The following is a 7,674-nucleotide window of genomic DNA, read 5'->3' as shown; positions in this document are numbered from 1 at the left end:
CTTAAAGCCTCCAAATTGTAAGTATAAACTCCTGCTTGTTAAGGCCATCCCATTTGTGGTATATTCTTGTCAGAGTGGCACTGGGTAACCAGAACACTTGGGTTCCAACCTTTTCTCCCAGTGACAAAGCATAAAGTATGGACACCAGAGAATAAGTTGGGCCTCAGGAGCCCTGAAAAGATTCAGAGGATGACCTTCTTTCTCAGGAGGGAACCTAAAATGAAAAACATGAGTTGCATGCCATAGAAAGGTTGTTGTTGTTGTTGTTATGTGCCATAGAAAGGAGACAAGGCCAAATCTGAATCACTGGAGCTGCCCCAGGCAGCACCCCCACAGATCTACCATGAGGAACAGCGCATGTGCCCTGCATGCTCTCAACAACATCTTCCAGGACAGCAACACCTTTACCTGAAAAACGCTGCACAAGATTTCCCAGAGGTTGTCTCCAAACAGCATGGTGACACCCCACAGCAAGAACATGCTGGGAAATGGGAATTACAATGTGAACGTCATCATGGCGGCACTTCAAACCAAAGGCTACGAAGCTGTTTGCTGGGACAAGCGCAGGGATGTCAGTGTCATGGCTCTCACTGATGTCATGGGCTTCACCATGAATCTGCCCTCCGGCCTCTGCTGGAGTCCACTGAAGATGCTTCTCAAAAGGCAACACTGGATCTGCTTTGGTGAGGTAGAGGTGCCTGCTACAACCTCGACTCCAAACTGAAGATGCCTGAGTGGATTGGAGGAAAGAGCAAGATCGGGAAATTCTAAAACATCCTCTGTGGGGAAAGAACTGTGAACTCCTGCTACTGGTACCAGAAGAGGTGGAGGCCTATCAGAGTCAGAGGGCTGATGTGTAATACAGTTCTGCCCAACCTTCCCCTCAAGCCTCTGTTGATGCGCTGTGGTCTACACAGCGGGTCTGCCCTTGCCATTTCCCCAAACATCTTGTTGGGTTTTCCCCCTCAGGTTTGATAGTGCAATAGGACAGACATGGGGACTGTTAGAATAATCACCACCAGCCTTATTCGTTCCTGGAAAAGGAAGGTAGGGGCTCTGTGTGCTTAGTGCAAGCCATCAAAGATCCTTGGTTTTAAGAAGAATGAGGAGAAAGGTAGGTGGGGCCTAGTTTACTTTCTCCTTTCTTGTGAGTTAACCAACCACTGCTGTTTCCGACTCACCTGGAGATGCTGCCTCCACTTCCCGTTCCTGGCAAACCAGTGGATCTGAGAACACAGTACATGTGAACCCCATGTGACTGGCTGGAAGGACCTAGAGCATTGGGGTGTCTCAGGAAACCACCTCTAAAGCCCTAGCAGCAGTGCAGCGTGCTATCTCCAACCCTTAATGCCACCCCCCCCCTTTTTATTGTTGTTCTTGTTGTTGTTATGTGCTGTCGAGTCAGCCCCGACTCATAGCGACCCCTCCTTGGGTTTCCGAGGCAGTGTCACTACGGAAGTAGGATTGCCCAACCTTCCTTCCAAGGAGTGGCTGGTGGGTTTGAACCGCCAGCCTTCTGGTTAGCAGTTAAGTGCTTTAGCCACTATGCTACCAGAGCTCCCCCCCCCTTTTTATAGGGGACCCCATATTTAAGGGTGGTTTATGGCCATCCTTGGAGTTAATAAGGAAAACCTCACTAACATTCTCAGCTGGGTGGCTGAATTCTTTAATATTCTAGCGTGACAGAGGTGAGAGAGAGACCTCAGAGGCAGTGACTGAAGCCAAATAGGCTTTAGTTTGGCAGGCAGGGGTGGCTTGATCTCAGTAGCTCACACCCTGGTTGAGTCCTACCATTTCACTACACTGATTTAGAAGGCTCTGGGGCAGCAGACAAAGCAAAAGAGGAGTTTTTCCAGTTAACCCACTCTGGCAAAATCGGAGGCAAAAACAAAGTCTGCCTCTGAGAGTAGATTCCTCTGTGTTGAGACAGAGCTGGATGAGGAAAGTGCTGTGAAGATAAGCTGCTCAGAGTTTAAGAGCAGACAGAGTAGGTAAAAACCTAGGCTTGGGGGCTTGGGGTCACTATAGTGACACGAAGCAGAGCCCTCAAGTGGGGTGGTTATGGTCATTATGTTCTAGGACTTGCGTTTGTCATCTTTCTGGAGTTTTCTTTACAAAAAAGAGAATTAACCCACCCACTACCTGTAGTTGTAGGCCACTGTTCCTGTAACTTTGGGGAACAAGAGGAGGGAAAAGACGTCTCGCATCACACTGTTGTGTGTTTGCCTCAGGCAGGTGGGCAGGCAGGGAGGACTTGTCCACTCCTCACAGATCAATGGTCTTGCCAGGTCTGGGAGCTGCCCTACTGGCCAGACTTCTCGTCAGTGGTAGAGCCAGCTTGGGGCTTGCACGTCTATCCTGAGCAAGCTTAACAGGACAAAGCTGAGGCTTTCTTCCCACTGTGACTGGAGTGCATGTTTACACCAGCACTTTTTCTGCACGTGTATCTTCAATTCAACAAGACCATTTTTTATGCTGAGTAACAGAAGCCGCCAAGCAGCTACTGCATTACACCCTCTCAGCAATTGGCCACAGTCTCTTCTGTACCATTTTCTACACCAGACCTGCTTGGCACCACTGGGAGCTCCTTACCCCCACCCAATGACCAACCAGCACCAGCCAGAAGTTACAGCCAACTTTGCTGATTGTCAAAAGCAGGGCCTTGGGGTCCCTTGGCACTATTCATGATAGCAAGCCATGTCCGGGTCCACTAGCACTGTCCATGATAGTAAGGCCTTTCTTGGGTTAAGGAGGAAACTCGTCTCCACAGGTCTGCATGGGCCTTGTAAATGACATTCAAAGGAGTCCCATGCACTTGGAGTCCCCGAGCCAATGGGCTGTGCAAAGACATGTCAACATTTAAGTGCTGGTTTCTCCATTCATATCCAGTTGTGGTGCTTAGGAACCACCCATGCTAATGCCTGAGGGTGAAAAGCCCCATTTCCTTTAAGGAAAGGAGCAGGCCTGACCCTGATGCCCAATAAGGGGCAACACAAGGCTTTTTGTTTTTCTTGCTTTTATTCCCTTTTTGTTATTGGCCTTGTGCTTGGGTTTATTTACAAAAGATGTATTTTGTTTAACCAAACATTAAAAACAGAAAACTCCATACATGAATTTCCTTCCTGTCTGCCTGAGTTAAATACATAAAGAAGAGAAATAATAAATGTTAATGTGATGCTGATTTAAAAAAAAAAAAGGAACAAAGTTGGACTCTCTAGCTCACACCATATACAAAAATTAACTCAAAATAGGTGAATTAAAAGCTAAAACTATAAAACTTTTAGAAGAAAAACATATGAATAAATCTTCATGACCTGAGATTTGGCAATGGATTCTTCAGTATGACACCAAAGATGTGAGCAACAAAAGAAAAAAACAAATAAAATGGACTATATGAAAATTAGCACTTCATAGAATAGGAGAAAATATTTGTAAATCATATTTCTGATAAGATCTAAGCTCAAAAGTCACTGCCGTTGAGTCAGTTCCAACTCCTAGTGACCCCTCCTTGGGTTTCTGAGGCAGTATCGCTATGGAAGCAGATTGCCCAGTCTTCCTTCTGAGGAGTGGCTAGTGGGTTTGAACTGCCAGCCTTCTGGTTAGCAGTCAAATAAATGCCTTGGGCACTATGCCAACAGAGCTCCTGATAAGATCTAGTATCCCTAATTTATAAATAATGCATATGTATAGACACACACACTGTAGCCCTGGTGGTGCAAATGGTTAAGCACTCAGCTGCTAACTGAAAGATTGGCAGTTCGAACCCATCCAGTGGCTCAGTGGGAGAAGAACTGGCAATCTGCTTCCATGAAGATCACAGCTTGGAAAATGGCATGGGGCCATTTGTTGGTCACATGGGAATCGACAACACCTGACAACTATACAGAAAACCAAAAACAAACACTGCCATGACGTCAATTCCCACTCAGAGTGACCCTCATTGGGTTTCTAAGACCGTAAATCTTTACAGAAGCAGACTGCCTCATATTTCTTTCGCAGAGTAGCTCATGGGTTCAAACCAAATGCCACTACATCACCAGAGCTCCTATAACAACCAAATATTTAAAAAAAAAACAAACTCACTGCCATTGAGTTGAACCCGACTAATATATATATATGTACATATATGTATGTGTATATGTATATATATATATGTATGTATGTGTATGTATGGAAGCTCTGATAGCATAGTGCCTAAGGCACTTGACTGCTAACCAGAAGGTGGGTTTGAACCACCAGCCACTCCTCGGAAGGAAGATGAGGCAATCTACTTCTGTAGTGATACTGCCTCGGAAACCCAAGGAGGGGTCGCTATGAGTCGGGTCCAACTTGATGGCACATAACAACAACAACAACAACATGTGTATGTATATGTATGCATGTATATGTATGTATAATACATACATAGGTATATGTATATGTATTGTAATGTATATGTATGTATAATAATGTATACATACACACACACACACACACACTCATTGCCAACAAGTCAATTCCAAGTCATAGTGACCCTATAAGACAGAGACAGAGCAGAACTCTGTTTCCAAAGTGGTGATCTTTACAGAAGCAGACTACCATGTCTTTCTCCAGTGGAACAGTTGGTGGGTTTGAACCACTGAACCTTCCTAGCAACCAATTGCTTAGCCACTACTCACCACCAGGGCTCGCTCTCTCTCTTGTTCTGTGTGTGTGTGTGTGTGTGTGCCTGCCTGTATATGTATATGTATTCAACTGATGAATGAATGAATGTGGTATATCCATACAGTGTAATGCTATTCATCTATAACCATGATGAATACTGATACATGCTACAACATGGATAAACCTTGAAAATATTCTAAATGAAAAAAGTCAGACACAAAAGGCTACATATTATAGGATTCCATTTATATGAAATGTCCAGAATGGGCAAATCCATGGAAACAGTAGATTAATGTTTGCCAGTGACTTGGGGCAAGGAGATTGAAGAGGCTGTTTAATGGATACGGGGGGTTCTTCTGGGGTGATGAAAATGTTCTAGAATTAGATAGTGGTGATGGTTACACAACAATGTGATTTTACTAAAAACCACTGAATTTTACACTTTAAAATGGCAAAGTGTTGAATTTTGTTATGTAAAATTTACTTCATTAAAAAAAAAAAAAACACTAAAACTAAAGAGTTTCCTCAAAAACTGTAACATGCTTTTAGCCTATTGATTTCTAGCTAATCCCATGTTAGTAACTGAAAATCAAAATTATTGACCAGTTTTAATCTTGTGGTCTAGAACGTGGTTTGGAAATCTCAGTTTCTTAGCAGCCAACCTCTGCTTTAGTGTTCTGTCCATTGCCTGGCCCTCATTTCAATGGCATCCCACTTTGGCCCAAGTCAAACCTGTCAGTTGGGATGACCAGGCAAGGAAGTAATGTTTCTCACCACCAGGTTGGATCTCAGCTATATCTCCAGGATGAACACTTTTATTTATCCTGTATCAGGTAGAGAATCATTAACTGGAATTGCTTGGGTGAAGTATGTGTAGTTGAAAGATATAATGTCCTATTTTTGAAAGGGAAATGTAAATTCAGATGTACTGGTCTCTTTAAGAAGGGATAAGCTTTTCATTAAAATGCAAACTATGAAACAAATCATTTGGACCTGAAAGTACTTTGTTATTTAGTGTCATAAATCCTTTCTGGAAAAAGGAGTTAGAAGTCAGAGAATATTTACAACCCAAGAAGCCAAAAAAAAAAAAAAAAAAAAATTTGCTCACTAATCAGATTGACACAAGGTCTCAAGAAAAACGATTTAATTATGCTCTGATCAAAAGGCACACATTTCTTTTGTGTTTTCCTGCAATTCAATGGGTGAAGATAAGAAGTCCTGCTAGCAAACTGTTTCATTTCAGAGCTATTGTTTGCACATCTGAGCCATAAGTCTAATATTTGTGTCAATATCAGCATTTATAAAATAGGATGTTGATAATTGTGGAAAATAAAAACATACACATGAAGGGGGTAGTGTGTTCATTTTCTGTTGCTCTGTAACAAACGACAACACACCTGGTTTAAAATAGCATTGATTTATTGTCTAAGTTTCTGTGGGTCAGAAGTCTGTGTGTTGCTTAGCTCAGGGCACAGGGCTACAATCCAGCTGTCAGTTGGGCTGTGTTCTCATCTGGAGGCTTGATGGGAGGAAGTTCATGCAGGTTGCTGGCACAGTTGATTTCCTTGATCTGTGTGACGGAAGGCTCCAGCGTTTTGCTCACTGCCTCAGGTCCTAGAGGCCTCCTCACAGTACCTAGATGATGTCTGTAGTTTCCTGCTTCATCAACATGGCCACTTACTTCATCAAGCCTACAATGAAAGTCTAACCCCTTTGTTGTCTTTTATTTCTTAAAAGCAAGCCTTGTGTCCTGTCTACACTCTAAAGGAAATGTACCTTAGATTGAAAGACTGAGGCATTAAGAGTTAAGAAAACCAGATTTGAATCTCAGCTATATCATTTTTTAGCTATGTGTTATTGAGCAAGTAGGCTGACCTCTACTAACCTCTGCTTATGGTCTATAAAATTATACTCACATATTAACTAGGATGTTTTCAATGCACATTGAATGGCTTGATGTGGGCCTTCTAGCCATAGTCTTTGTAACGTCCACCATTGCAGAGTTCCACTATGCAAATGTGAGGTGCTTGTGGCCCAGCAAGGGGATTGGATAACTTTCTAATAATGTAAATAAGGGGCATGGCACCCTTATGGGGGTGGAACTATGCAAATAAGGTGTATGGCGCTCTAATGTAGAGATTGGTCAGTTTTGCCATCTCAGTAAGCCATTCCAGAAGTGGGAAGGGGGGATTCTCACTACCAACAAGAAAGAAGAGCCAGGAGTGGACACCTTTGGACCCGAGATCCCTGACCCAGGAGACAGGCAGAGAGTTGCAACACTCTGCTGAGATGGCAAGAAATGGCGAGAAGCAGCAACAGGGAAACAAGGGCAGGGACCCAGCAGCCAACAGTGCAGTGGGCTTTTGGACCCATGGAACAAGACGCTGAGTGTGTTTAGGCTGAGGCTTACTGACAGAGTAAGGTGCTTCAAGGCACTTACCAGAAGAGCTAAAAGAACTTTCTAACACTTGCCTGAACAGGACAGAGGCCAAGGAACTGAAAGGTACAGAGAGCAATGCTTGTGGCACAGTTGAAGGGAAGCTGTCCTGGTCGGGAAATTGTATCCTGGGCATTCCTGATCCTGAATTGTAACCAGTTACTTCCTGAATGCCCCATAATCATGAGTGTTATGAGTTCTGTATGGCCATTGCAACGAATTATCAAACCCAGTAGAGAAGTAGCGAGTGCTGGGGAGGGATAGTTGTGTTAGAATTAGTAAAAAGGTTGGAGGGTAGAGGTGTGTTTGACCTCTGCCTCATAGGAATCAGCCTTGTGCTGTTGAAGTTGATCCTGATCCTTCTCCCCCTTGTAAAATTGTTGTTGTTGTTGTTGTTATGTGCCGTCGAGTCATACCTGACTCATAGCGACCCCTCCTTGGGTTTCCGAGGCAGTATCACTACCCCTCCTGGGGTTTCTGAGGCAGTATCACTACGGAAGTAGGATTGCCCAACTTTCCTTCCAAGGAGTGGCTGGTGGGTTTGAACCGCCAGCCATCTGGTTAGCAGGCAAGTGTCTTAGCCACTATGCTAC

The 7,674-nt window shown here is 43.9% G+C and overlaps 1 pseudogene; it reads left to right on the top strand.

Moving 5' to 3' along the window:
- The first annotated feature begins 228 nt into the window (after positions 1 to 228).
- On the top strand, positions 229 to 860 carry LOC103199507 (annotated as a pseudogene).
- The last annotated feature ends 6,814 nt before the right edge of the window (positions 861 to 7,674 follow it).

This window comes from Orycteropus afer, unplaced genomic scaffold (assembly GCF_000298275.1).
Source record: "Orycteropus afer afer isolate SDZICR_OR568_19922 unplaced genomic scaffold, OryAfe1.0 scaffold00113, whole genome shotgun sequence".
NCBI classification, from domain to species: Eukaryota; Metazoa; Chordata; class Mammalia; order Tubulidentata; family Orycteropodidae; genus Orycteropus; species Orycteropus afer.
This window is presented reverse-complemented; position numbering and strand designations above follow the sequence as displayed.